The sequence below is a fragment of the Crocodylus porosus genome, unplaced genomic scaffold (assembly GCF_001723895.1).
Source record: "Crocodylus porosus isolate Cpor-Errol unplaced genomic scaffold, CroPor_comp1, whole genome shotgun sequence".
Taxonomy (NCBI): Eukaryota; Metazoa; Chordata; order Crocodylia; family Crocodylidae; genus Crocodylus; species Crocodylus porosus.
In genome coordinates this window covers 4,385,066-4,392,741 of record NW_017728938.1, presented here as the reverse complement: position 1 = coordinate 4,392,741, position 7,676 = coordinate 4,385,066, and positions in this window count along the sequence as shown.

Here is a 7,676-nt window from a genome sequence, read left to right as displayed (position 1 = left end):
CTTGTCCTGCTAGAGTAGGGGTGGCTCTCACTCAAAAGCACAGTGGCTGCCACTGAGGTTGTCATTATGGGAGGCTGATTACGGATAGGGGTCTCTGTGAAGGTCAGCTCACCGATATGGGCATACAGTGGATGTCGTATGGGTGGTCCGGGGGGTGGAGGGGTGGCTCATGAATGTGGGGTTGGGATCATGTATCTAAGGATCTCCTGTCTAAACTTGCTCTCCATATGCTGGCTCTGGGTGATATTCGGACAGGACTTATTGGCTAGGTCAAGGAATTCCCTTGTGCTGGCCATGATGTACTTTTGCGCTGCTGCCTTTCACTCTTCAACCTTTCTATACACCTCCCTGAGTTCATCTTGCCATTCATTCATGGGGTATACTCATGATTCAAAGTCTCTATCATGTTTTCTCTTGACCATCACTGCCTGTGGTGGTGTTGACGCATTCACTCAGCTCTGGTCTGGGCTGGTGTCTATGTTTCAGGCGCATGTCCCAGAATTCCAGCAGATGCAATAGCTGGTAACAGGAATGCGGGGAAAAAAAGGTGTTCATGGTCAAAGATTTTGTCCCCACTCACTGTAGCAGATGGACTATTGTCAATCCCCAAGCAGCATCTCTGCTTCTTGGCAAATTAACACAGCCACCTGCCAAGGATGATTATTTAGGAACCCAGGTATCTCTGCAGTCCACTAAGGAGTTCATTGTACATTTCTCAGCAGCACAAATTCCTGCTGCTAAACAAATTAACACCTCCCCTTGCCCAAGCAACTTTTAGAGAGTGCCCAGCACACCCCCATTAAACATTGCACAACTGTGAGCAGTGGATATATTTGCCACTTACAAAATTAATGCCCTCCCTCTTGCCTCGCTGCACTTGGCCCTGGTGCAAAAGCAGGGCTAGATCCATGTAAGCCCTAGTTGCCCAAACTGATCTAATGCCCCTTCTCTGTAACTTAAAAGTCCTGGGGCATGGATCCTCTGGTGTCTCTGGTACCACTGGCGACACATTGGGGGTGCACACAGGTGCACATGCACCTCCTGAGCGTGGCAGTGCACCCCCTACGAAAAGGCACCACCGACACTGTCAGTGGTGCCTGCGGGTGGTCATGGCTCGCCACTCCCCTGCCTTGCCATCAACACTACCGGAGGCATCTGCGGGCAGTCAGTGATCATTGCTGGCTGCTGCTGCTGGCAGCATCTGTGGGTGGTTAACAACCCCTGGTCGGTGCTCGCCACCCCCTCCCCTCGCTGCCAACAGCACCAGTGGCATCTGTGGGAGCTCCACACTTACCACCAACACACTTCCACTGCCACCAGTGCTGCAGTGTCCTCCCCCAGCCACTGGGGGCATGCAACGTTTATCTCTGGCACCAACACTGATCTCTGGGGCTCTGGAATTTCTGGTGTATTGCACCAATCCAGGGTCAGTACCATCATGGAATCTGATGTGTCCTCCTCCTCTGGGTTATGTAGGAAAAGCACTGGGGAGAGTGGGGTCTTGGCCAAGACAACTTAATTTTGGTTCTCCCTGTCCTGCTGCTGCTGCAAGCACTGACCCCCAATCTCCAACTGGCTGCCTGAAAGCTGTGCAATGGCAGGATAGTCTGTGGGCTCTTGCAGGCTAGGTGCACATCCTGCAACCCCATTGTGCTGAAGGTTTTCATAGATTTCATAAACATTAGGGCTGGAAGGGACCTCATACGGTCATTGGGTCCAGCCCCCTGCCCAAGGGGCAGGAAGTCAGCTAGGGTCAAAGGATCCCAGCAAGCTAAACATCCAAATGTTTCTTGAAAGTGTCCAGAGTAGGTGTTTGCACCACCCCTGGGGCAAGTTTTTTCCAGGCCTTGGGGGCTTGGACAATAAAGAAGTTTTTCCTTCTGTCCAGCCTAAAACTGTCTTGCAGGAGTTTGTGGCCGTTGGACCTGGGGTGCTCTCATGAACAGGTTTGTCATTCCCTGGGGTGCTGTGATGAACAGGTTTTTCCCCAGATCCTGATGCACACCGCTTATGTACTCATAGGCTGCCACCGAGTCACTCCTGAGCCTGCGCTTCTCCAGGCTGAAGAGTCCCATAACGCGAAACCTCTCTTCATAAGGCCTGTTCTCTTGCCCTCTGATCATGCGCATGGCTCTCCTCTGGACTCTCTCAAGCTTCTCCATGTCATTCCTAAATTGTGGAGCCCAGAATTGGATGCAGTACTCCAGCTGCAGCCTCACCAAGGCCAAGTGCAGCAGGAGGATGACATCCTGGGTTTTGCTCAAGGTGCATCAGTAGATGCAAGCCAGAGTTTTTTTCATTTTGCCAGCTGTGGTATCACATTGATGGGTCATATTCATCTTGTGGTCAATCATGACCCCCAAGTCTCTTTTGGTCATGGTGCTAGTAAGTGTAGCATCGCTAAGCCTACATGTGTGATGAGTGTTTTTATTCCCAACGTGGAGCACCTTGTATTTCTCTGTATTGAATGCCATCAGGTTTTCATCTGCCCACCTTGGAAGCCTATTGAGGTCAGCCTCAATCACTAGCCTATCCTCAAGTGTGGAGACTCTTCCCCAAAGTTTGGTGTCGTCAGCAAACTTGGCCAGTCCACTTCTGACACCAGTGTCCAGATCGTTTATGAAGACATTAAAGAGTACAAGTCCAAGAACAGAGCCTTGGGGGACACCACTAGTCACCAAGTGCTATGTTAATTTGGTTTTGTCAACTACCACTCCCTGAGTCCGACCTCGAAGCCGGTTCTCCAGCCATCAGACTGTGGAGTAGTTGAGGCTGCAGTTGCCCAATTTTTCCATTAGGCTATCATGGGACACCAGGTCAAAGGCTTTTTTGAAGTCCAAATATATAACATCAACCTCTTTCCTCTTGTGCAAGTGATAAGATTGGTCAGGCAAGACCTACCCGCAACAAACCCCTGCTGGCTATCCCTCAGAATGTTGCCTTCTGTTAGCCTATCAATGATAGGGTTTTTTGATAATTTTTTCCAAAATCTTCCCAGGGATTGAGATCAAACTGATTGCCTTGTAGTTTCCTGGACCTTCTTTCCTCCCTTTCTTGCAGATGGGCACCACATTGGCCCCCTTCCAATCTTCAGGTACTTTGCCCAAGCGCCACAGGTTCTCAAATACCCTTGCCAGTGGCTGTGCTATGATGTCTGCCAGGTCCCTTAGCACTCTTGGGTGCAACTTATCCAGACCAGCTGATTTATAGGGGTCCAGCCTCTCAAGATGCTCCCACACAAGATCCATGCCAATGGTGAGCATATATTCATCTTCACCCTGGTCATCCTGCATCATGTTTGGCAGGGTAGTCCCTTTGGGCTGGTGAAAAACTGATACAAAGTAATCATTAAGCATATTGGCTTTTTCCTGGGTGTTGGTAGTCAGCTGCCCCAGCTGATTTAGCGGGGTCCAACGTTGCCCTTGTTTTTCTTTTGACTCCCCACATATCTGAAGGACTTGTTATCATCCTTGATTCGTGTAGCCAGTTGGAGTTCAGTTGCAGCTTTGGCTTTTCTAGTTCACTCCCTGCAGGTGCAGACCAGTGCAGTATACTCCTCCTGCAAGTGTTACCTGCATCCTACACAAGAACATGGGACAACTGCTCATAGAATGGGGCTACTGTGCATCCTGCCCCCAAATGAGAATTCTGGTCCTTGGCCCAATGGAAACCACATTTCAGGGCCTTCATCTTGCTGCAGCACTGTGCCCAGTCCCGATTGTGACTGCAATCCTTCATTTCCTTGGCAACGGACACACAGACCGGCTTATTTCATCCATTTTCCAGCTGCATCAGACCCTTTTGGTCCCCTCAAATACCAATCAAACCTGCCAGTTCTTCCCTGGTTCAGTTGGGGCCATGGCTTTGACATGTATCTGGCTGCTGCTTCAAGACCGGTACACATGGCTTGTTCTTTGGCGCCTCCATTGAGTATATTTTCAGGGCCAAAACGAGTCACTGAGATAGGGGTCTCTATGCTCTAACAAGAGTCGTGAGATGCTTTCTGCCCTTGGATGAGAGCAGTTACATAGACATGTGAATGGAACCTTTTTGTGCATGTCTGACTTTCCGCATATGCATACAAGTGTGAACTGTGTCTCAGTACTGGCACTCACACAAATCTGCTCATGTGACCCTTCCTAACGGAACACCTTTGAAATCCATAGCCTGCCCCATATTATTCCCCAGATCCCTCATTCAGAAGGATAGCTCTTAATGGCTCATTGTCGCACACATCCAAAATTCTTTGCTTTACAGCTTGTGACGCAGCTTGAAACGAATTGCTGCTGACCCTTCAAGCACACACCCCCTCACCCCTGGCAACACTGTCTGACCTATCAATCACTCAGCTGTGCTCTTAGGGATTTATTTGGTCTGTGCTCCTAGGGATTTATTTGGTCTGAAGGAGAGGAAAAATCAGGGTTCATTCATGCAGTCTTCTGTTGATGCCTGCCTTTTTTCCGATAAGCGCTTGATGGATTTCAGGGGTTATCCCCAAAAAACCTAAAACCCCAAATTTTTACAAAAGTCATGGTACTAATGGGACATATTCAAAAAGAGCACTAGGGTGAAACTTTGTGGCAGGTCTAGTCATTGTTCTGCTAAGTGCTATTATCTGCAGCCCTGGGGGGATCACGGGGTTCTGGGGTCATCAGCTACCCCAAGTTTTTACAGGAGGGGCAGTTACAGGAACCTGAGGTGTGTAGGAATTGAAATGTAAAGACCATGGCTGTTATAATGCTAATGACCCTATTCAAAAGCCCTACCTATTTAACCTCCTTAGCCCAAGTAGGTGGTGCTCTGATGCCTTCACTGAATCCTGATAGAATCTGTGAGGAGAACTAAATGCTGTTGGATGCTTTGGATATGTCCAACTGGAGAATGGAGGCAGTCGATAATGTAGAGATACTGTTACTGAATGCAGTGCAGGCTATGACGGGCCTTCTACAGGGGCACCAAAAGCACTTTTGATGTCAGAGTATTCTTACTGGTGATAATATAGGTTTTACTGATCATATACATCTTTATCTTGGGATTGACCAGAGAAAGATAAAACCCCTTCACTGAATGCTGAGTCTCTAAAATCACCTCTCTCACATGCCTGTTCTTTTTGTGAACAGATAAATAATAGAAACATTTTCTTTATAAATAACTGGTTGTATGTTATACCTATTAACAAATGTACAACATTAAATAGATTCAGACCATGGGCAGTAGTCTGGCCCAGACAAATTACTTTGTAGTCAACTGAGTTATAACTTTATCAGTGCTGAATTTTGGGAAAAGCTCAAAATACCATATCTGAACTCTATAGTAAAGCATGTAAATACATCTAAACATGGGTGACATGTAGGGGATGCATGGAGGTGCACGTGCACCCCCTGAGATCGGCCGTGCACCCCCTGGAAGCACCAGCTGCGAAACTGGAAGTGCACTTCTGGTTTCACCACTGACTCAGCAATCAGCTGCTGGGGAACGCCCCCCCCCGTTGGCGATCTCGTGCCACACCAGACTGAGGAGCCACCAGTCACCCATGCACCTAAAAGAAAGATGATATTGCCTAGTACCCTAATGCAATGAAGATGACGCACACTCTAAAAGATTATGCTGTTAGAGAGGAGAAAATATGTTAAATGCATTTGGCATAAATCAAAGTACATAGCTTTTTGTTTGCTTGCTTGCTTATAATAATAGTTAAAATCTCAGACCTGCAACCCCAATAAGGGCACTTCCACAATCAGAGGAAACATATTTTTCCAAGTCAGACGGACCAGTTCCTCTCTCTTTACCATCTCACAATGCTGTTTGAAGCTTCTTAATAGGGATGTCTATTATTTACTTCACAACATTCTTCATTACAATAAATATATGAATATATATTACTTTACTTACTTTAACCAGGGCTGAAATTTGCCTAAATGTGACCTAGATGTGAAGATTCTCCGAAGAGCAAGACCTTTGGAAAATGACCCTTGCACATACACCAAAAATGGTGATACAGTTGTGCTTGGCAAAGTAGGCTCTCTCACTAATGCACTAAGCATCACATTGAAGTTCTAGACAGTTGGTCAATACCCTTTTATTCGGTTTTACGAAGAACCAGAAAATACATTCTAGATGACTCCATTTGCCTTCTTCCTGACATATGATTATCAAGCACACACTGGGAGAAAAAAAACCTACCAGTATCACGTGCCTGATGGCATGAACAGCAGAAACAGCAAAAAAGAGATTTGAGAGCGAGCCACACTGCCCTGGAACACAAGGTATCCTAAGCCACCGACTAACAGAACTCATTTATGCTAACGTTTGTGACCTCATAAGCCCAGTTAGCACATTATGAAGTCAGCAGCAGCCACTGGGATTTTGGCCTGGCACTGTTACCATCTTGTGCTGAGGTTCTCTTATGTTTCACGAGGTAAGCAGGATAAAGACTGTCTGCTGCTTGGATGACAGACCTGTATAAAAAGTCTATGTACTGAAGAAGTGATTTTAGGGGTGTTTTGTTCTCCCTACCGAATGGCACTGAACCAGGACAATGTTATGTTAGAGGGCATTAAAGGGAGAGGTTTGCAACACAACAGAGGCTATCAGGCACAGAATAACACCTTTATAAAGTCAAATGTGCCAACAAGTATCAGTATCAGCTCCCAGCCCTACCCAAGCACACTGGCTACTGGTCTGTGAAAGGGGCAAACCGCCTTGGCTGAGATGGTCTTCAACAGGCAGGTCAGGTCAGATTAAGGTCAGTAGGTTTGTAACAATGTAGCAGTGCTGACACAGGCTTATTATCACCTCCTAATTACTTCCAACTGGAAGTGCTAAGTTTATAAGCCCACACACAGAGGTTGTGAATTGGGTCTGTTAAGGGGCTGATGGTAAATGATTGTCTGTTAACCCTTCATTTGAACTGAAATTTGATTCAAACTGTGTGATGTGAATCAGTTAACAGGGTTTAGAAAATGTTGAGTGTCACGGGGCACTAAGGTGCCTGCTCCTGTTTGAGCAGAGCTTGCCTGGGGAGGGAACACAAAGAGCCCAGGTGCAGGTTGCCATGACAACTGGCTAATAAGGGAATTGGCTGCACCTGCTCCTGGTTAGCTGGCCGAAGAGGCAGGGCCCTGGGCCTATATAAAGCCTGGGGCTGGGCCCTGGCAGCTCTAGCCCCTGCTGGCAGCCAGAGGGAAAGGTACTTTCAGGAAGGAAGTACTCAGTAATGCAGTACCTGCCTAATATGCTGCACTTAGGGCTAATGGGGTCCTGTGAGCTTGGCTGGCACCCTTGCTTGCTCAATATGTAGTGCTGGGGATGAAGTTCAGTGCTTTTAAAGGGGGAGAGCACCTTGTCTTTTGTGTTATATTACAGGCTAGGGACTTGTGGGGTTTGTTTTTGTTTGTTTGTTTTTTGCATAACACTGATGGTTTGGGTGAAGCTATTTGGGGAAGGAGGCCTCACTGGGGGCTCACTGTAGTGTGAGAACCCTGGTGCCAGAGAGGGTGCAGCATCTGGGGTGCATGGATCTCCATGCTAGAGAGGGCACAGAGATGAGGGCTGCAGAGGGTCCAGTGAAGATGAAGGGCCAAATTATAATGAGGCCTAGGCAATACAAGGCTTGGGGCATGGTAAAGTGGTGGTTGGAGCCACATATATAGCCCATAAGGCTAGGGTCCTGTCCC